The 22,843-nt window shown below is 41.8% G+C and overlaps 1 long non-coding RNA gene and 1 other non-coding gene across 5 annotated transcripts in view; both read right to left on the reverse strand.

Moving 5' to 3' along the window:
* LOC105746980 (uncharacterized) overlaps positions 1-22,843 on the reverse strand; it is a 95,147-nt gene that overhangs the window by 69,845 nt on the left and 2,459 nt on the right. For all 4 annotated transcript variants that reach the window (XR_009180886.2, XR_009180883.2, XR_001119177.4 and 1 more), the window contains exons 2-3: positions 13,083-13,231; positions 12,659-12,705 (exon numbers count right to left, since the gene is read on the reverse strand). This is a non-coding gene — a long non-coding RNA (uncharacterized lncRNA). The remainder of the gene's footprint in view (positions 1-12,658; positions 12,706-13,082; positions 13,232-22,843) is intronic.
* LOC111766273 (small nucleolar RNA SNORA70) lies at positions 17,948-18,078 on the reverse strand. Its single transcript, XR_002798365.1, has one exon. It is a non-coding gene; the product is annotated as a small nucleolar RNA SNORA70 (small nucleolar RNA).

The raw sequence follows: 22,843 nt of genomic DNA on the forward strand, positions 1-22,843 counted from the left end.
TACATGTTAGAAGAAGGCAGGAGGTAGGAGAACAGCCAAAACATGCATGCTTCTATGCCATTTCAGACAAAATGGGGAGACTCTGGATGTGATTGCAGAACAGTTTATGTATAATGTCCATGGGCATAGAATGAAGACCTCCTTTTAAACCCCATGTTTCAGAAACAATAACTATTCATAGGGATCCACAATTTATCAAAGAAAATGATACACAGGGTTGGAATCAATGGTTTACAGGTAAATGTCAAACAACTGACTCTGCAGAAAAAAGCTTCAATTTGTAGTGTTTGCCCTTTCCTGTGGTGTAAATACCTCTAGTGTGGGCAGAGACTTTACTTCATGGATTGGAAAAAGATGGGCACAATTGGCTCCTTTTTTTTTTTAAGATTTACATATTTATTTATTTTCCCTTCCCCCGCCCTGCTGTTTCTGCTGTCTGTGCCCAATCATTGTGCGATCTTCTATATCTATTTCTCTTTTTGGTCTCTCTGCTCATTTTTTTCTCCTTTAGGATTCACTGGGATTTGATCCTGGGGAACTTGGATGTGGAGAAAGTTTCCCTGTTAGCTGCACCACCTCAGTTCCTGGTTTCTGCTGTGCTTCACCTTGACTCTCCCCATGTCTCTCTTTTGTTGCGTCATCATTTTGCTGCATGACTCACTTGCGCAGGCACTGACTCACCATGTAGGCACTCGCTCATGGCATGGGCACTGGCTTGCCGTGCAGGCACGCTCTCTCTTCTTCTTTCTCATCAGGAGGCCCCAGGGATCAAACCCAGGTCCTCCCATTTGGTAGGCCGAAGCCCTATCTCTTGAGCCACATCTGCTTCCCACACAATTGGCTCTTGATAGCAGGAGCAAGTGGAAGCCAGCATCAGCACACCACTAGCTGGAATGGTCAACAACAAATCATTCTTCGCTCCTTCTGGGGCATCTTACTTTTCCTAGGCCAACAATGAATGACTTCAAAATAGTAAATTAAATACTCTATCTCACAAAAGGACTTACTACTGTTTTTATTTTATTTATTTATAGGAGTACTGTTTTTGGATCTCTATAGTTCCTGATCTCTTCACTGGTCAGAATTTTCTTGATTCCTACTTTGGAATCCTACTAAAGTTCATACAGCCTTGAACTGACAAGAATGTGTGGATATAAGAGATGCAGAACAGCACAGTGATTAAGTAGAGTATTTTACTCAGAACAAACTGGTTCAAAGTCAACTCTTTCATTAGAATAAGTGATGTAAGGCAAGTTCCATGACCTCTCCTAACCTTTCTAAAATGAGGTATAATAATATAATAAGCTCATAGTGTAGATGTGAATAATGTGCATAAAACTGTTAGCTCAGCAACTGGCACATGGTGCTCCATAGAAAGTAATTGCTATCAGCATTGCTATTACTGGCCTGGTTTTTATCTCAGCATTGTCACTGCCTCGCTAGTCCATCGAGCCCCCTCTTGAGAAGTGGTTAAGGTGTCTGCTGCATGTGCAGCACCCATGGGCACCTTGCAAGGCAGGAGAGCCCAAGTGCAGACATCAGGGTAGCAGCCCCTGTAATCCCATAGCCAGGCATTTTCTGTTTAGAAGGAACACTCCAACAGGGTTTTCCAGCAGCAAATCTGTACCATGAATAAACAAAGGGCCTTTGGAGGTGGAAGCCTCAGTGAGGAGTGAGAATGTGGCAGTGGTAGGCTCCAAGCTCCCAAGCATCCCAGTTCAGTGGCTTTTGAATCGAGCCAACCCCATGTTCCTTAGTTCTCTGGTCTTGCCCTTCACTGGACCCTCCTGTCCCTCAACCCCCTATCCAGACTCTTTCTCCGACCCAACACTGAAATCCTGCAGCCCTTGCTTCCTCCCTAGGCCTTGTACAGGGGCAGAAAAAACTTTCAAAACTGATCCAAATCCTTCTATTGATCTGGCATTTTCCATTTTTCAAACCCTTTTACTCCCCTATGTGGTTTGACCTTATCAAAAGTCGCTGAGCGAGGCAGGGCTGATCTTATTACCCTCAGTTACACATATACAGAAATAGTATCCCAGAGAGGTGAATGACTTGGCCAAAGGTCAGACAGAATGTTTGTGGTGAGCCTTTTCATTACACTGGGATTCTGACCCAAAGCAGCCAGTTTACCGTGTCAAGTCCACACTGGACAGTGGCCCCATGCCAATTCCTGTTGTCAGGATAAAGAAATCTCTTAGCTCTCCACGCTTGTGTCTGAACACACTGTTCTCACACTACCTTTGGCAAAAATATCTTTTTGGGCTTGACTGGTTGTACAATGATGAGCAGGCAGCTAAGGCCCGTATGCTTGCCCTAAAAGGACTCATAGCCCTGTGAGTTACATAAAGGCTTTTGGAATTATCAAAGGAAAATCATCAAACCATCACTAGAGCTGGGAAGGACCTAGGGATGGTCTAGCCCCACCCCGCATTGCACTAATGAATAAACCAAGACAGAGAGCTTGAAGGATGTGACCAAAGTCACATCTGGCTGGCTGTGGCCGAATGGGGCCTAGGGCTCCCGTCTCCTGACTCCCTGTCCTGCTCTTTCCCCTTAAGCCAAGGCTGTTTCTTGGACTCTTAATGATTTGGGTTTTCAATTATTCTTTTTTAAGAAAGTAAAAAGAAGGCAAGGCCATAAGTTCAATTGTGGAAAACAAATACAAGCTTTTCCTTTTCTATTGCAAGATCCTGCTGTTTCTTTATTCATTACGTCTAACACAAAGAGGATTAGAAAATGTTGACTAATGAAAACAAAATTTAATATCTACAGTATTACACCTTAAACATTGTGAGGAATTTTTCTTTCAATTAATGAGAGATTTAAGTCCACAGCAATGAGATATCCTTTTAAAAATGATACCAAATATCTGAGTCGGTAGCAAAAACGCAGTGCTCAAAATGTTTTGGAACTTGTCTTTTGGTATTTTCTTTAGAATCTATAGCACAGTCTTTTGCATGTCTTCAGTGAAAGGATCCTCCAATAATGGTAATATTTAACTAAATGCATTCTCTAGCAAAGGCCACAAAAACGATTCCATTATCCTCCTTCATCTCTCCACTGTGATGACTCAGAGAATGTTGACCATTTATTTGGACTTGAGTATTTATCCATTTCCAAGTCAATAGAGCTTAGAAAACCTGTTGAGATACTGTTAGAAACTAAGAGCTGGGAAGTGGACTTGACCCAATGGATAGGGTGTCTGCCTACCACATGGGAGGTCCACAGTTCAAACCCTGGGCCTCCTTGACCCGTGTGGAGCTGGCCCATGTGCAGTGCTGATGCACGCAAGGAGTGCCCTGGGGGTGTCCCCTGTGTAGGGGAGCCCCAAGCACAAGGAGTGCGCCCCATAAGGAGAGCCACCCAGGGTGAAAGAAAGTGCAGCCTGCCCAGGAATGGCGCCGCCCACACGGAGAGCTGACACAACAAAATGACACAACAAAAAGAAACACAGATTCCCGGTGCCGCTGATAAGGATAGAAGTGGTTACAGAAGAACACACAGTGAATGAACACAGAGAGCAGACACCTCAGGGCGGGAAGGGGAGAGAAATAAATAAAAAATAAATCTTAATTTAAAAAAAAAGAAACTAAGAGCTGTGCCATCTCATATTTGATCCTTATCATTAAATGAGCAAATCAGTTTTCCCTCAGGACCACAAAAATAGGTTCAGTGAGGTCACCTCCCCTGACAATCTTCTGGCCTGCTTGGTGCCTAAAATTTCTTTTTTAAATGCTTGCAAAACAAAACAAAACAAAAAAACAAGCAAAAAGCAAAAAATGGTTTCACATAGAGGTGGAGGGGTAGGATCTTACAGGGAAAGAGGTTAACAAAGATTGAGCCTTTCATTCTGCTATAAATGATTTTTAAAAATTAAAGTAAAATATTTAATTGAGTAACCTAGTTAAGGGATTTCCAGGAGAGGGTAAGCTTTCAAGTCAGTTGTGCAAATGACCCATTTTCAGTGTCTCCTCTGGTTTTAAATGGTGTGGAGCGCTGTAGAAAACTGTGGAACACCCTCAAGAGACAGAAAGTTGTCCACGGACGGTAGGAGATGAGCCCTCGAAGGCTCTTTTTCCACCATCTTAAGCAGGACAAAATGTAATAGTGCTGGCAGAGGAGGATTTATTGTAAAAGAAATGAAGCAATTTCCTCAATTGCATAGGTTCCTTCGAAGATCCTCTAGCTAATTTTATGTTTATAAGTTTGTTTTCTTTTTTCTTAAAGAAGACTCCCAAATTACATAAATTTCAGTCGCACAAAATGTGGATTGGATTAGTTCCAAAGTGAACCATTTCATGTGTCTGTCACTATGATGTCAGCGAGGGATGAAAAATGCTTAGAGCAGCTTCTTTTACTTAGGTGCACCAGAAGAACCATATTTGTCTTCTCCAAATTAACTTAATTTCCATGTGGAAGCCCCACACTGCCCTGAGGCTGCCCAGTGCTGAGTTTGAGATACAGCATTTACTGTCAGGACTGAAAGTCCCAGGTACGAGCTCCATCTTCTTAGACACATTATTCTACCATTTGGGGTCCTGAACCTGATGAGGAGCACATGCCCTTTTCAAGAGACCCACAGACCTCTTTCTTCTTCAGTAATAAGAAAACCTCCTTTCCACTAAATGCCTTCTTCCAGGACACTCCCCTCTTCTCTCAACCTTTTCCTCTTCCCTTTTGCAAAGGAGTTTTCACCTACTACTCCCAGGTATGATTAACAAACCAAATGTTATTTTGTCATTCCATGAGGACAGGGAGGCCCTGATGTGCAACTCTCCCAAGAAGAGAGGGGAATTTATTTTAGATATTTTTTAAAGTACAGCCCCCAAAAATAAAAATAAAATAAAAAGGGGGGGGGGCAGGGAGGAGCAGGGTAGAGAAAAGCAAACATTATATTTCCATATTAAAATAGACTGATTGCTTTTATAAGACCACATGTCATCACTTGTAACTGACCTTGCCTCTTCATTTCTCAGCCACAGGAGAAAAGGCTGTTCTACACCAGAGTAGAAAGCCCTTTATGAATTTAGATAGGGAGTAGAAGACGTAACAGTAGACAACTACAGTTTGCTTTACAAAGGAGTGCGCATTTCTAGGTTTGATACCATGGCCAGGAAAACTCCTCCCAGAGGGAGAAATCCCATTTTTGCATGGTTAGCTCAAAAATAAACTAAGTTTAAATTTTAGCCACATACTTAGTGAGTCAATATTTGCAAAGGTGCTGCAAATATCACAGTGTGGAAATGCTATCACCATGTTCCTGTGGTCTCAATTTTATTGTTTGTTTTCTAAATCCAGGTTCATTATAAGATCTCTTTTCAGGTGATATGCAGCGGGGTGCATGATGGTGTACTACTGTGCAAAAATTGCCATGCAACCCCTCCTGATATCCAGAATTGGCCAAGTAAATCCTGACCTCCTCTCCTTCCCTTAGTCAGCCAGACTGCCTCAGGTCAAAGGGGCAGGATGGCTGGGATTGTCGGTTTTCACCCAGTCCAATGGGCAGAGGAGTCCAGCCATGCTGTAAATAGGGTCCGGTTTAAAGAAAGTGTACTCTGTGCCAACCAGGGTCAGTGCCCTGCTTTCTTTCTCTTTTATTTTTCTTTCTCTTCACTTCACTTGACTTCACTTGACTTGACTTCACTTGACTTGACTTGACTTCACTTGACTTCTCTTCTCCTCTCCTCTCCTCTCCTCTCCTCTCCTCTCCTCTCCTCTCCTCTCCTCTCCTCTCCTCTCCTCTCCTCTCCTCTCCTCTCCTCTCCTCTCCTCTCCTCTCCTCTCTCCTCTCCTCTCCTCTCCTCTCCTTCTCTTTCTAATGCAGAGCTTCCCAATTCAATTTAATCCACAACACAATAACAGAACAAGTGAATGTATGAGGGGGTCTTGTGCTCCAAGATACAATGAATCAGATCTCAATGGGGAAATAGAGTCTCTCTTAGGGTTCTTCCCAAGGGCTCAGTATGCTCTGTGATACAACTCTAGATGAGTGTTTGTACTCCTGAGGATTTATATCTTCCAGTTCTGGGTTGCATGCCACAAACTTGCCAAAACAAAGCTCTTGCTAATGATGGCTTCAGCTTCCCCAATGTTACCCAGCATAGTGCTGAGTTCACACGAGGTAGTGAATAAACATTTCTCAATTGAGTCCACCTCTCTATGTTCTGCTTGTAACTAATATACCCAAGAAGAGAAATTCCTCCTGAATCAACTTGCTTTGCTGGGCACCATTTCAAGAGCACTTTGAGCTTTCTATCCCTGTCATTGTTTTATTCTCAGGAACCCCTGGTGCCTGTCTCTATATTTAATTGTCTGACATTTTTAAGCCTTTAGTAATAGCACCACCAAGTTTACACAGGATGTTTACCCTCAGTTACTCATATCAAGCGTGCTGGGCAGGTGGCTGCTAGCATTGGCATTTTATGGGCCAGGAAACATGCTCCAAAAGATGACATTTAGGGAATCATAAGCTAACCCATGATGAGAATATTTGCTCCTTGAGGCTGTACAAGACCCAGAGGGAAGGCAATGTCAGCCATTGAAAAAGATGGCCCATATAAAGAGTTTGGAATTAAATATCAATGTAACCGAGAGATGACATGTGTGCAAGAAGTTTGGAAGGTGGTAGGGGAGAAGGTGTTTAGAAAAGGACCTCTGTGGACTGGAGTGGTTGAGAAATTTTCCTAGGAAATTAGTGCTTTGAATGATGGGTCAGTCATTATATGAGTTAGGTGGGTTATCAATATTCCCTCTGAAATAGTATCACCTTCAGTGTACTATTATTTGCATTCCTCTGCCACTCCTAGTACCATGCTTATTCTCAGATGGGGCTAAGAATTTATTGTCCCATTTTCTCATGTTATTAACCTTTGTCAATGCATGGTTTTAATGGCTTTGTAATATTTCATTTCATGAAAGTACTAGATAATTTAACCATGCTTCTCTTAGTATACTATTCATTTGTCAAGCCACTGTTACTGGAGGCTACAACTGGGGAAAATTGCCCCAAATCATTCCACTGAAGTCTTTTTTAGGAAATAGCCAAATAGACCATCTTCCTTTTAGAGAAATTCAATATAATTTCATGACAAACCTACGTTTCTTAATTATGTAAAAATGGCCACTGTGTGTAGGTTACCTGGGGTCAAGGGTGGGGTAGAGAGGGAGTTTTGCCTAATGGGTGCAGAGTTTCTGTTTGAGGTGATGAAAAGTTGGGGTTTTGAATATTGGTGATGGGAGCACAATATTGTGAATAAAGTTAGTACACTGAACTCTTGAGTTGTATATATGTTACTACAATAAGAAGTTTAAAAGGAAAAAAGGTCAGTGTGACAGCCACCATTCATCTTCCGTCCTGGACCTCATCACCTCCCTGCCCCCGACAGTTTCTCATCTGTTTGGAAATGGCAAGAGCCCACATCACTAACATCACTAGCACACTATCTGACACCACTTTTCTTTCAGAGTCATCCTGACTCCCTTCCAGCTCCTTTGAAATATCTCTCCATGATTTCAAATGTAAATATAAGTCATTCACTGTTTCTTCATTGGTTATTCTTTAGAACACACATATTGTTTGTCTCTAAGGCTATTTAGAAACAGCCTTCACCTTCAATGGTTGTTCTGGGAAGAATCTGGAGAGACATAGTAATTTGAAATGTCAGTAGATATAAACAGCCCAAAGTGTCTTAAATCCAACCAATAGGTTAATACTCTTTGTTTATACATCTGTGGCTTGATATAAACCTGCAGTTGTAGTCAAGTACCATATAAATAACTTGCTGAGGAGTGCTTGAGACCAATTCATGAAGCAATGGATGTTTTAAATAAATTAGAAAACCAAAGAGTCTTTGCAATACTGAACTGTTTACAAAAGAATTGAGATTCTTCATTCTGCATAAAATAATACAAACCTATAGCACATTTCTAGAACATTTTCTACTAAGAGTTGTTTTGAATCCCAATGATTAAGTGATTTATGGGTCTCCTCACAACTTTTTTAACTCTCATTTCCCACGCTGATTACCCTTTACTTTTTCAGTTCTTGCTTTTATGCTACTTGGTATTTACAGACAGTAAAACATTTCGAGGCTCAAGATGTGCCTCCCATTTTCCACTGATAGATTTAATTCACAATTGACATAATTCTAAATCACAAAATGAGTGTAAGAAAGACAACAAAGTTCTATTTTCCACAATGAATATTTCAATGCTTTTTTATAAATCAAGAATAAAAATATTTAAAAAATATTTCTCACCGTTTCTGGCATCTTAAGCATGGGCTGGGTTTGCCTATTCAGTAAAGCAGCAGAGGGAGCGGATGTGGTTCAAGCAATTGGGCTTTGTGGGGGGTCCCGGGTTCAGTTCCCAGTGCCTTCTGAAAAGGGCAGGAGTGAACAACAGCCAGGGCAGATGAGGGAAAAACAGCTCAGGGGAGCTGGTGTGGCTCAGAGGCTGGGTACTGGCTTTCTGCATGCGAGGTCCCGGGGCTCAATCCCCAGTACAAGAGAGGAGAGGAGAGGAAAGGAGAGGGGAGGGGAGGGGAGGGGAGGAGAGGAACAAAAACCGCAGCAGAGACTCATCCAAGATTATGGATAAATTTGTAACATAGAATTATGAACTAAAAAGCTAACTGAAGTCCCAAGTCACCTATTCAACTACACACCATACACATGTTAAGAGTTAAAGATGAGAAGCAAAGACTTAAAAGCTGCTCAATATTTGGCTCTTTGATTAGTATTCAGACAGATAGTGAAAGGATTTTGCAGGAAAATAGCAAGTCTTGTCAAGAAAGACGATTGTGATGCCAGAGACCCATTATTAGTAAAAAAATCAAATCAATCTGTGTATCACCAATCATGTGACCCCAGCAGTTTCTCTACAATCTCCTGAAAACAAATTGACTATAAAATAGACACCAGAAAGGTCTGGCAGCACAGCCAATTTATCAGCACTCATGTTGGGTTTGTTTGCCAAAACATCAGCTGGGTTTGCCATCCAGATGAATGGGAGCAGATGGTCCTAGGGACTCCAGTGGACTGAGATAAAACCAAGTCTTAGGGCTCTTTTACTTGACAAGGATAGAAATCCAACTCAAACTAACTCCAGGGGAAAAAAATGGTGGTTGTACTGGGGGTTATGGAACATGTGACTGAGAAGTCCAGGATGTTCAAGGAAGCCAGGGAACTTCAGGCAAAGCTGGATCCAGGGGCTCAAACTGTCATCAGAGCTCTGCTCTTCTCTCCCTCCCTTAACTCTGGCTGCCTGGACTGTTGGGTTCATTGCACACACTGGAGCCCCCTCTCTACAGCTCCTATAAACCTTGGGGCTGTCCCTGTTGGCCTCAGCTTGCACCACTTCCTCATGCCTTAGTTTCATGCTATTTTGGCCACACCTGGGGATTCAGTCCACTCTAAATCTAGAGGTAGGGCTGGTCACCTTGGTACTTGAACTGAGAAAGAAAGAGGGAAGTTTCCCTAAAAGATGTTGGGAAAACAAGAAAATATGTCCACTATGACATATTACCCCTCATAGACAATACATATTGATTTAAGGCAGCAACCATGTCATGCATCTTCATGTTCAAAGCAACACACACATATCCTCATCTCTAGTGAGTGCTCATCTCCATTAGTTGAGCAATTGATTGTACAGAGTGGAATGGCAGCCTTTAAAGTGAAGACAAAGGACCTCATGAAAAGGCAGTATTTACTCACGCAAGTTATTAATGGGTCTTTGTACTTACCTGCCTATTTTGGGAAAACATTTTAACTTCAAGCATGAAGCCCAAAGGCAAATGGACTGAAAGACCTGACTCCATCTGGATGAAGATCCACAACAGCCCAGAACAACATTTTTGAGTGGTAAACATGTGTCTGGTCCCATATAATGTAGGCAGAAGGCATTTTGATGACCCTCACAAGCACTTTCAAGTCCCAAATTTCCCCCAACCAACCAAGCAAAGCCTATGTAGTTATTATTTATTTAAAATGGGATGCATTTTAGTCAGCACTCTCCTATTAATAAAATGTATAAATCTCTTGGTTGCTTTGGGTATCATTTGCCTCATCTATAAAGGAAAGAATTAGTTCCCATCAAGCGCTAGCGTTCTGTAATCCATGATTTACTGAGCTCTCTAACAGAGTAGTGGCTTTCAACCTCAGCTGCACATTAGAATCAACCTGAGAGCTTTAAAAATACCCTGATGTGATGGAAAAGTTTTGGTAATGGATAGCAGTGATGGTAGTACAACATTGTGAATATAATTATATATCTGAATGTAGCTAAAGGGGGGAAATTTTAGGTTGTGTATATGTTACCAGAATAAAATTTTTTAAAAAACATAGAATTGTACAACACAAACAGTGAACATTAGTGGAAACTATGGACTAGAGTTAATAATATAATTATAGTGGTACTGTTTCAGCAGTTGTAACAAAGGTTCCACACTAATGCAAAGTGATAATAATAAGGAAAACTATGTGCGTGGGGTGGTTATACGGGATATCTGTACTTTCTGTGTACCTACAATTTCTCTAATTTAGAAAAAAAGTAAAAATACCTAGGTTAGATCCCACCATCCCTGTTTCCATCTCACATAGAATAAAACCCAAATTCCTGGCAGTTTCTTAAAAAGTTAATCCTAGGTATTTTCCTAAGGGAAATTAAAGTCTAGATCATCAGAGACTTATACAGGAATATTCAGAGTAGCTTTATTTGTGATAGCCAAAAGAAAAAAAACACAACTGGAAACAACCCAAATATCCATCAACAGATGAAAGGATGAACAAATTGTATCTCTTAAAATGGAACACTATTCAGTGGTAAAAACGAATGAAGTATTGATACACATAACAACATGGATGAGTCTCAAAATAAATATGTGTAGTAAAAGAATCCAGACAAAAAAGAGTACATATGAATGATTACATTTATGTGAAATTCAGAAAATGCAATCTAATCTAAAGTCACAGAAAGAAGACCAGTGGTTGGCTAGGAATGGATGGAGAGCAGAGCTAAGCAGGGAATCAAAAAGAGGCTCAAGGAAACATTTTGGGGTAATAGAAGTGTTTCATTATCTTGCTTCTTGTAGCAATTTGATATTGTTTATAAATTCCAAAAATAGATATTGGGTTGTATTTGGAAACTGGTCTGTTCCTCTGGGTGTATTAGAGTCTATTAGATTCAGAGGTTACACTTTTACTTTATTAAATCAAGATTAGGGCTTTTTAGGGCCATGTCATTAGGGCATGCAGGGTTGAGTCCCCACCACCTTGGTGGGGATAAAACAGACTCTCACATGGAAGTAAATACATGGAGAAGGAAAACACAGAGAAGAAGAACACAGAGGAGGAGAGACAGCTCATCAGACAGGATCCTGTGACTCCAGGAAGAGAGATGAGCCTGAGAGTCTACAGCTGACCTTGTGAAGAGAACAGAGCAGCTGAGCCCAGAAAGAAACAAGCTCCAAGAAGAGAGATGAGCCTTATGCCAATCTACAGTTGAGACTGGAAGAAGCTGGGACCATGGAGCCTTAAAAGGAAAGAGGAAGGCTGAACCCTCAGAGACATCTTGGGTCAACATGTGGAAACAAACTTTGGATGAGAAAGTACTTCTTAAGGTACCTTGAGTTGGACTCTTTAGGGTTTTGTAACTGTAAGCTTCTACTCCAAATAAATACCCTTTATAAAAGCCAACAGATTTCTGGTACTTTGCATCAGCATCCCTTCAGCTGACTAATATACTTGTGGTGGTAAATTCATGAATATATAAAATTGTAGACTTTAAAAGAAAAATAAACCTGATACCTAGGCCACAACTCATACTAATTAAATAAGAATCTCTTGTGATTGTCCCCAGGTGTCAAAATATATTTTAAATTTCTCTAGGTGATTGCAATGTGCAGACAAAGTTGAGAACTGCTATTGTACTTCATTCTGCAATTTCTGGAAGAGCAAGATGAACAGGGTCAGGAAAAGCCTGGTGAAGCATACCTGCACAGACCCTACTCTGTACCCAGTGTGGCCCTGCAGCTAAAGGCATCTGCCACAAGCATTTCACTTGCTGCATTAGAAATTATTTTCTTTTATTGATGCTTCTAGTGCCATCTGGCACTCAGCATATTGCAGGGCAAACTTCCAGAATGAGGACATTATTATTTTGGGAGCTGAATTCTTAGTAAAACAAGGTTTACCTAAATCCACTTCAGCCAAGGTATATTTTTCACTGTTAAGAGAAAAGCACACTTCAAGGTACCCCACATGTTGCATAATGAACTAGGAAATGAGAGGTCCCCAAGTGATAGATTAATCATTTTCCTTCTCTTATGCAATAACACATATTTTTGTTCATTACATGAATCATCAAATTCTCTCTAAAATTCAGCATGCACTGAAAAGCAGAGGGAAATATATCCTTGGCAATTAGTTGCTTTTTAAAAGCAAAAAAATCATTATCAGTTGAGATTTCCATGGTTCAATAACACTAACCAGCATTTATGTAACTTTCAATCATAGGTTGTTCTGTTTCATTGAATCTTTTTTTCTAGGGAAAAAAGAATTGCTAAACAGTTTCATGATTCATATCCATACCTCCTGCAACATAATCACATGTTCCATGCAAGCCTGCCTCCCACATACAAGAGCTCGCTTTTTACCTTTGTTGTTTGTTCCTTCTTTCCTCTTCATTGTGAGCTCTGATGCCCTTTGAAAGCAACAAGACAGAAATAACTTGGGCTGAAGTTTCAGGAAATTACCTTGTCTCATGAAATGCCATTCATTTAAGGGCTTCTAAAAATACATCTGACAGGATTCAAAAGCATGACATAAATGAAATCAATGTAAAGGTGAGCCTTCTTCACCTGGCTCTTTTTCCTAAGCATTGAATACCAAGGAAACATTGCAGTGCTTAAAAGCAGTGTTAAATAAAAGCAAATGCCCCTTGATTAACTGACGTTAACTTTTATGGGAATGCTCAAAACCTCTCTCTTCTACAAAGCCTCCCTATGGTGACTGCACTGGGTTTTGGTTTCTCTTAATCAACCATATTGTCTGATAACATTTGCAAATGGCAATACTTACTTGGAGTTGAGTAGAAGCCGCCCCTTTTAGAAGTTTGCCACAGTCTCTGCCATTCGTACTTCACATGCTTCAGTTATCATTTCTTCTCTGGAGTCATACACCTAGGAGAGGGCCCACAAGTCTCCTCTGCGCTCAGGTTCCTGGAGCCCCTATGAGAGATTTAAGGCGCTGCAAGGAGCTGGACCCCCTTCTTGGGAAATACAATGTGAGTGCCTCTCCTTTACCACTTCTTCTTTCCCAACTAGGAGGATCTTTATCTAGTCACAGGATGGGTCATCTTGTATTCCTCTGAAGCTATAGATGAGGTTCTGATAAGCCTTTTGTCTGCCATGGCACCCCTTCCCTGAGGCAGCAAATACAGCAAGGATAAGGTGCCTGAGTTGTAGAAAAACCTCAGGTACAAGGACATATGGGAAACCAAAACCTCAGTAATATTTCAGAATATCACTTCCCACCATTACATTCTATCTTATGTTCATCACTGCTGTTTCAGTTGAGTCCTTTCTTTCTATTCCTTCCCAAATTTTTGAAAGTGTTCCTTTCATGGTTTATCTCTAATTCTTCATCACCCACTTACCCTCAAATGTTTTTTGCATCCTGACTTCTACTCTTCTCCCCCACCTAACCCAAGCTGCTCACTAGAGATTTCTTGATGACTCTGTGACAATTTGAAATTATTTATGAATCCCTGAAAAGAGAGCTTATGTAAACTAGACTGCTCCTCTGGGTTTGATACCCTTGGAGTGCATTAGATTCAGATGACATGTTTTGATTAAATTATGTTAAGATAGGGTTTTGATTTGACCATGTCAGTAGGGCATAACTCGGGTTAAGTCCCCACCCCCTTGGTGGGCTGATATAAATGGACACTCACTCAAGAAGACACACAGACGATGACATAGGAAGAGAGAGAGATCCATAGACACGGAAAAGGAGAGAACTTGATCATTTCAGTCCTGCCATGTGACAGAAAGGAGAAGTCTCAAACAGCTAAAGCCCCGGGAAGAGAGACAAGCACTATGCCAGCCTGTAGCTGAGAGAGAGGAAGGTTGAATGCTCTCAGAGAATGCCCACTATCTTGTTTAGACATGTGACAACTGACTTTGGTGAGCAAACAACCTTGAGTTGGATTCTTTAGGGACTTGGGACTGTAAGCTTTTACCTAAATAAATACCCTTTATAAAAGACAACAGATATCTGGTACTTTGTATCAGCACTCTTTTGGCTGACTAATACACTCTAATAATCTCATTCTCTTGGGTCCGTACTCTCCTTGGCCTTCAGCATTATTAGGGACTGTTACTGTACCTCCTTTTTAGCTTTTTTTCTTAATTTTCTCTCCTTCACAGGATAGTCTTCAATTTCTGACATCCTAAGTGCAGATATTTCTCAAAGTTTTCTCGACTGGCCTCTCTTCTCCTCCACCATCCTCTTAACAAACTTATGTATCATCAAACATCATTATCTTGATTAAAAAAAACCTCCAAAACTTTTATCTCTAGTTTCAGTTTCTCTCATAAGCTCTAAACTAGTATTTTATCCCTCACATCTATTTTGAAAACATTGACCTTTTTTTTTAAGATTTATTTTATTTATTTCTCTCTTCTTCCCCCCCATTGTCTGCTTTCTGTGTCCATTCGCTGTGTGTTCTTCTGCATCTGCTTGCATTATCTAGCAAAATTGGGAAACAGCATCCTTTTTTTCTTGTGTCATCTTGCTGCGTCAGCTCTCTGTGTCACCACTCCTGGGCAGGCTGCACTTTTTGTTCACACGGTGTGGCTCTCCCTATGGGGTGTACTCCTTATGTGCAGGGCATCCCTACTTGGGGGCGCCCCTTGCGTGGCAAGGCACTCCTTGCACATGGCAGCACTGTGCATGGGCCAGCTTATCACATGAGTCTGGAGGCCCTGGGGATCGAATCCTGGACCCTCTATATGGTAGGCAGACAGTCTATCAGTTGAGCCATGTCCACTTCCCTTTCCCCTCATATTAGGTCCCTCCTCCTGGCTGTCTCTCTTGCACCTATTATTAACGTAACAAAAATGTAACATTTTCGGAGTGGATATAGCTCAAATGATTGAGTGACTGTTTCCCATGTATGAGGTCCCAGGTTTGATTTCTCAGGACCTCCTTAAAAAAAAAAAAGAAGCAAAAAAATTATAGCAATTTGATATTATTTATGAATTCCAAAAAAGATATTTGATTATGTTTGTAAAATGGTCTGTTCCTCTTGGTGTGATACCTTTTGATTCTATTAGATTCAGCTGAGGTGCCTTTGATCAAATTATGTTAAGATTTAGGGCTTTGATTTGATCACGTCATTAGGGCAACTCAGTTTGAATCCCGGCCCCCTTTGTGGGCTATATAAATAGACACTCAATCAAGGAGACACACAGAAGTAGATAGACAGGAGAAGATACATGGGTATAGACAGTGGGTACACACAGCAGAGAAGAGAACTTGATCCCAGCTCTGGAGAGAGATGAACCATGTGCCTGATAGTTTACAGCTGACCTCGGAAAAAGACCAGAGCAGCTGGAAATGAGCCCTCCAGCCTACAGCTGAGATTGGAAGAAACTGGGACCACGGAGCCTTAAGAGAGAGAGGAAGGCTGTATCCTCACAGACATCACCCACCTTCTTGCTTCAACACATGGCAAAAGACTGGGTGGGAAACTACCTTTTATGGTACCTTGAGTTGGACTCTTTCAGGCTTTATAACCAAAAGCTTTTACCCCAAATAAATACCCTTTACAAAAGTCAACAGTTTTCTGGTACTTTGCATCGCACCCTTTGGCTGATTAATACACAAGTGAAATAACGAACTCAGGAGGGGCCATTGTAGCTCAGTGGTTGAGCACCAGCTTCCCACATAGGAGCTCCCAGGTTCAATTTCCGACCCCAGTATCTCAGAAAAAAAAAAAAAAAGCAACATCTATCTCCCCACCTCAAGTGTCTATGTGTAGGTATAGAAATGTGTGCTTATAATATATACTTATACACAAACACGATATATAAGTATGTATATTCCTGCTTCTTATCTCTTCTGTCATGCACCATATTTTCCAGGTACTCAGCCTTCAATTCTAGGAGTATTTTCTGACCGTTGTCTTGCCTTGGCCTCCTAACTGACCTCGTTTCCAACCTCTATTTATTCTACCACCACAATATCTCCCAGTCTCCCACACTGCCCCCTTCCTTTATGTTCTCACTGCCACCACCCTGGTGAAAGCCTTCTCATTGCTCATCTCCTCTCTTGCAAGATCCACCTCCCTGGCCTCACTCCATCAGCCAAACACTCATACCTGTTTTCCTAGGCACACCTGGGGTTTGCTCAGATTCTTTCCTCTCTACCCCTACTCTCATCACTTTTAGGAACTTGTCTTTGAATTCACAGATTTTGCTCAGCCATTCTGGCATTTTACCATACTCTTGTAGCAACGTGTGCACCTCTAATTCTCTTTGATTACCCTATTTGTCTTGAAGTCCCTGCAGGGGTGGAGAGTTTACAATTTGAGAGGGCAAATAAGCTATATCCACAAGGATGGAGCCTTGCTCATAGAAAGTGCTCCATAGATATTTGTGGAAAAAGAAGGAAAGCTTGTTGATCTTGTTTCCTTTCCTTTCCTGAATTTAAATGGAAGGGAAGGAAATGCCTTCTATTCTTCTATTCCCACCCCTATGCCCAGCCAAGATAGTGCTGGACACAGGTCTCATTAAGCCCCTGTTGCTTGAGGAACTCACGGACTTGAAAAGATGTGGAGAAGACAACCCTGCTTTGAATCAGGGCAATATCTCAACTAGAGATTGCAAACTGGTGGCCCCCAGGACCACATACCGATGGCAAATATACTTTGGTGAACCTAAGGTGGTGGTCGTTTGTTTGTTGTTTTTTAATGATGGCCAGTGCTTTAGTTTGCTATATCTACAATATATCAGAAATGGGCTGGTTTTTAAAATTGGGATTTATTAACTTAAAAGCTTACAGTTCCAAGGCTGAGAAAAATGTCCAAATCAAGGCACCAGAAGAAGCTCTCTCCCTGAAGACACAGTTGCCAACAATCATGGATTCCTGTCACATGGCAGGACACAATGGCCAGTCTTTGCCTTCTCTTCCAGGCTCCATTGCTTTCAGCTTCTGGCTGCTCCTTCGGTGGCTTTCTCTCTCCTGGGTTCTGTTGATTTTGGCTTCTTGCTGTCACGTGTTTTTCTCTCTCAGATTCTGTGGGTTCCTCTCGAGCTCCTGGGTCTTTTCTCTCTGTCTCTCTCTCTCTATTCATCCTGTTTATAGAAGACTCCACAAGAAGATTGAGACCCACCATAGGTCACACCTTACCTAAGTAATCTAATCAAATGGCCCTTAACTGAATCAGATCAAAAGGTCCTGCCTACAGTAGGTTCACATGCACAGGAATAGATTAATTTAAGAACATAATTTTCTGGGGTCTACAAAAGCCTCAAACTACCATAACCAGGAAGTAATTTACTGGTGGGTACACATTGGGTGAAGGCAGTGCTGGAAAAGCCTTCATGAGTACAGGGTTTGCTATTTGCCTAAGGGCTACAATGGGGGATGTATTTGACCCCATTACCATATGGGATGAGGTACTTCTCAATCACCATGTCTTCGAATTTGTCACCATTAAACTTGGCAAAGCCCCATTTCTTGGAGATATGGATTTTCTGGTGGCCAGGGAACTTGAACTTGGCCCTATATAGTGCCTCAATCACATGCTCCTTGTTTTGAAGCTGTGTGGACAAACACGATGACCCTGGCTACTGTAACCTGGGACTTTCCAAAGGGACCTCACATACCTTTCTGGTATAGTATGAAATCAAAATCAGAAGTGGTCATCAACAGCAATGGACTGGTTCCAAGGTCCCATAAGACAACCCATACAAGCAACTAGCTGCATATACTACCAAGGAAGCTGCTGTCTGTAGCCACTGCATGCCAGACCCCTACTGGAGAGGATAGTCAGTTTAACTGGCTGCAGACCTCCTCAAGTTTTAACTATTTTTAAATCAGTTGCTCAACATTAAAAAAAAAAAATCAGAAGATTGAATATAAAAAAATCTGAATTTCCATCTTCTCTTGAAGAAACAAAGACATTTAGCAACACTAGACCCATATTCCCACCAGGCAGCAATTGACTGGACCTGATTCTGGTGTCCCTTGAAACAGGGTTTGAACTTTCTAATTTGCCACAATTTCTTCCCAGCCTATTTAAATTACCAACTGGTCCCTTTAGACACTGGAGTTTAGAACTCTTGATCTAAGTCATTCCAGGTCATAACTTCTCTTTGTAGGCCACCCACAAGTTAGGTTCTTCCTATGATCACATGCAAAGGAATATTCAAAATTTCACATTGACCTCTATCTCCAGGCTGACAAATGAAGGTCCGTTTCACAGGGGCTTGTGGAGCCTCTCTACACGAATTTCTGTCTGTGACTTCATACTATTTTCCTTCTGCCTTTCTTCTCCTCTGTTTAAAGTAGAAGCAAAAATTAAAAAAAAAAAAAATTTTTTTTTAACTGAAAGCAAGCCAAGACCCTAAACAAAAACAATTTTATCCTCATTCTCCTCAAACGGCAAAATAGTTTATGCCATAAGAGTAACTATTGCCACTCCAATTCAAGTGGGAGCATCTTCCCAGAGCAAACACCTAGCAATGTTTTTACAAGGCCCAAAGGCTCAGGTCAAAAGGGGAAACTGAGGGAATTTCCCAGGGTAAGCAAGGATTCAGCACTTCTGGCTCCATAAGAGTTTTTAGATAAAATGTGATCATTCCAGTTATCTGGATGTTTTGTTTATAAAACAAATACTAGGGACTTCCAGGAATCTTCCAGACGATTCATTGAATCTACTCCTTTCCATACCATGTTATTGTAAATCTGGTCTCTATAACTGGACAAAACATCATGGTCTCTAAATAGACTGAACTCTCCTTGACCCTTTAGTGTAGCAAAAATACTAATGATGGATTTGAAATGTAAATAGCTGGGTGGGGCCCCAGCTAAGATGAGAAGTGGAACAATTCTTCTAGTGGAAGTGCGTGTTCAGTTAATGTCATCAGATTCCTCAGGCTTTTCTGTAATTTGATTTATTACCCACAACAGGTCTTTTCTGAGAGAAAACTTTTAAAAATATGTATTGTAATTGCACATACACTGGTTAAAGTTTGATTACACTTTTCTTCTTCTAGAATTTTTGAGAAACATGATTAGATGAATTAGGAGCGCAATGTTTCCTAGATTGTTTTGTTTTGTTTTGTTTTGTTTTAGGAGGTACGGGGGATTGAAGCCCAGACCTCATACATGGGAAGGAGGCACTCAAACTACTGAGCTTCACCCACTCCCCCTAGTTTGTTTTGAATATAAATAAGGCGTGAGATGCTTTCACCCTGCACAAATTCTAAACAAGAACGTTTTTTCCTTCCAACAGTCTCAAGAACTTTCTGGTCGAAATTATCTCCTTCACCTGATTCTTGACTAGAAACTTACTTAACACAGTTTCCTGGACTGGGTGTGTGCGTGTGTGTGCGCGCGTGTACACGTGTTATTATGAGGAACTATAAGCTATGAGACTGAGCCCGCCGTGGGGGAGCTAAAGGTCAATGTTGTAATTCATCAGGGCGCAGTCTCACCTGCTGAGAGTACACAAGGCAGCCCACAGCGACCTTTCCAGGGCAGGTGGGAGGGGAGGCGCTGGGCACAGGCTCGGCAGGTTTATCTGACAGGCTCTAGCATTAGAGGTGAATGCACTGGTAATGGGCATGGGCAGGCTCCAGCAGACCAGACAAAAGCCCTACTCCCACGTGGTGACAGTAATGATGATAATAATTATTGTGAGCATATATAGTTCCAGTGTGCTGAAGAATGAAGAGTGCTTCTCTGGGGCCTCTTGCTGAGAGACCAATCAGCTGGGTGTCTGATCCCTTGAGTGGATGGAGGGATGCTCACAACTCAGACTCCTTTTCCCAAGGGTGCAGGCCCCACACATGTCCACCACATGCCCGACTGTCCTCTCCATCCCTGAAGTCTTGACTCCTTTCATTTGTCCTCCCCCACCTTGCTTTGTCTGCTCAGGTCCTGTTTTCTAGAGGTCACAAATTGTTAGCCTAGGGGTCAGATCCCGCCTGTAGGAAGGTTTGGTCCATCCAGCAAAGTGTTTTGATTTCTTTTTCTTTACTCTGAAGGCCTTCACTCCTGCAGGTCCCATCCAGCTCAGTCTCACAGGAGGCAACCTCCAGTGTTCCAGTCTGCCCTGTGGGTGAGTGTAGCCCCCAGGCAAGCCCAGCCTCCAAGGTCTTGCTTCTGAACCTTCCAGGCACCATTCCCAGGACTCTTTCCCCATTCCTCAGCGCAGGTACTTACTGTCCTACCACTTTATTCTTGTTTTTGGTATAGTGTACGCTTATTCTCAGTAATTTTTGCCAGGAGGTGCTTTGCTTCCTCATGGAGTCAGTGAGCTCCTTCAGGAAATGGGCTTCAGGAATCTGAAAGGCAGGGTGTTCTTTGGGGCATTAGGACAGTACTATGGAGGAGATGGGCGTTGGTGGGAAGACAGGAAGGGGAGGGAAAAAGTCACAAAAAGCCAGCTCGTTTATTTTCATAGCATCCCTAAAGACAAACAAAAGAGATTCCTGATCCCCATTCCATAAATAGGACACTGAGGCCCACAGACTGTGTTGAAATCAACCAGAGAGTATCAGTGGGTAGACCTGGACTGTGCCTAGACTTTCATCTCAGAGCTCTTTCTATTAAATTGTCTTGATTTCCTTTGACCTATCTAGATTTTTCCCTGGAAGCAAAGTAAAGCAATAGATGTGTCTACCAAGCATTTATCTACCTGGGTAAAGAGAGAGAACAAAGAAACCCTTTCTGTCATTCATGGTGGAGGCAAATGAACAGAGTAGAGTAGATTGGCCAAATTAAGCCACTTTGCTTAGCAAAACCCCATTTCTTTGCTGTGCTTCGATTATACTTGTAGGAAGAATCCATGGGTTCTTGAATGCCTCGCTCAATCCTCATTTATTTGAGTGCTCAATGTTTAGAGTGTGCAGGGTTCAAAACTCTTAACAAATAAGGCCAACTTTGAAATGTTTTGAGCTATGGAATATAAGCCTACCTTTGCTTGGTAGGGGGAAAAAATGTGTTTTCTATTTTATTCTCACAGCTCTAAGAAAACCATAAGAGTAACAAAGTCATTTCTTATACCCATTCTCTCCTGTGACCATGGAGGTGGGGCAGGACAACCAATGACTGGGAATGATTGGTGCTTCCCATCTGCTCTGCTGGAGGAGGCTGGGCTCATATTAATTTCACCTGCTAAAATAAAAACATATGTTTCTTGAACCGAGCAATTCCATATCAGCCACTGGGAGAAAGGGACAAATTTGGGAGAAGGCAGAGTCTATGTTGGAGTTTGAGGAATTAAGTTGCAGTTGAACTCTTTAGTCTTCCTTGAGCAGGACCAGAGCAGGCAAGCACTTGGTGGCTACAGAGTGGGAGAGCTTGACGCCCTTGCTGGGTTGACAGCCTCCAGCACCATCCTGACAGTGGGTGGAGCACAGGCCTCAGGTCAGGGGAGGCCAGGACACAGGTAACCAACTTACCAAGAGCTTTCAATCCCTCTCCCTCCTAAGTTTGGTGGCCTCTTTTCAACAATAGCTCAAATTAGAGCCTGTCAGATTTGTGAAGCCTTTCGGTTACATGATCACATATAAGCCAAACACATCTCCCCAAGGTGAGTCTAGGCAAGGAGCCTGAGGCCAGAGCAGTGGAATGATGTGCTCAAGGTCGCACAGCAGCAGGGTGAGCATTAGAAGGTTCGCTGATTCTTGGAACAGGTCACGTTAGTGCCACAGGACTCAGCCAGAGCGTAACAGGAAGATCACCTGGGAATTCACCTGTGCTGCATAGAGTGAGGCCTGAATTCTGCAAAATTCCAGAGTAACTAAAACAACCCTAGGCAGTGTCTTAACTCTGCCAAGTAATCGTTCTACTCCTGCCCAGACTCAAGACACTTCCTTCCTTTTCCCTATATTTGCCCTTAGACTGGGTCTTATTTGGTGAGTTTGTTCCAGTGACTTACTGATACCTGGCTGATGGCTGAAGGGTTAAGGATTTGGATTCATTCAAAAGCATACATCTCTAGGAAAACTCCAAGTTATAAACTCAATCAGAGTTTTCAATTCTGTTGTTACAACACTTTGGCTGACTGGTAGGGGGCAAATTTAATTATCTAAAATTAATGTGCATTAACATGCTTCAAAACTCAAAACTTCAAAACATTCTTCCCACCATCACCATTCATCCCACTCTCCATCTCCCAAAAGTAATCATTTTATCAGTTCCTTAAGTACCCTTCCAGAGTATTTTTATACAAAAAAAGCAAATATGAACATATACTTATCCCCCATCCCTTACACAAAATATAGCAAACTGTATGCACTGTTCTGCATTTTGCTTTTTTACTTAGCAAAAGTTTACAGACAGCTTCCTCACTCATTTTTGCAGCTGCTTAGTGTCTTATTATGTGGTTCCACTACAGTTCATTTAACCAGTCCTCTATAGATGGGCGCATAGATTCTTTCATCTTTGCTACTAATTACAAAACAAGGCTGTAATGGAAAACCTTGATTATGCATCATGTTATGTCCATACAGACATATGTATAAAGAGTTCTCAAAGTGTGATTGATGGATCTAAATTCAGTGCATTTGTAAATTCAAGGGATATAATCTCATTGGCCTCCA

This window comes from Dasypus novemcinctus, chromosome 2 (assembly GCF_030445035.2).
Source record: "Dasypus novemcinctus isolate mDasNov1 chromosome 2, mDasNov1.1.hap2, whole genome shotgun sequence".
In the NCBI taxonomy this organism is placed as follows: domain Eukaryota; kingdom Metazoa; phylum Chordata; class Mammalia; order Cingulata; family Dasypodidae; genus Dasypus; species Dasypus novemcinctus.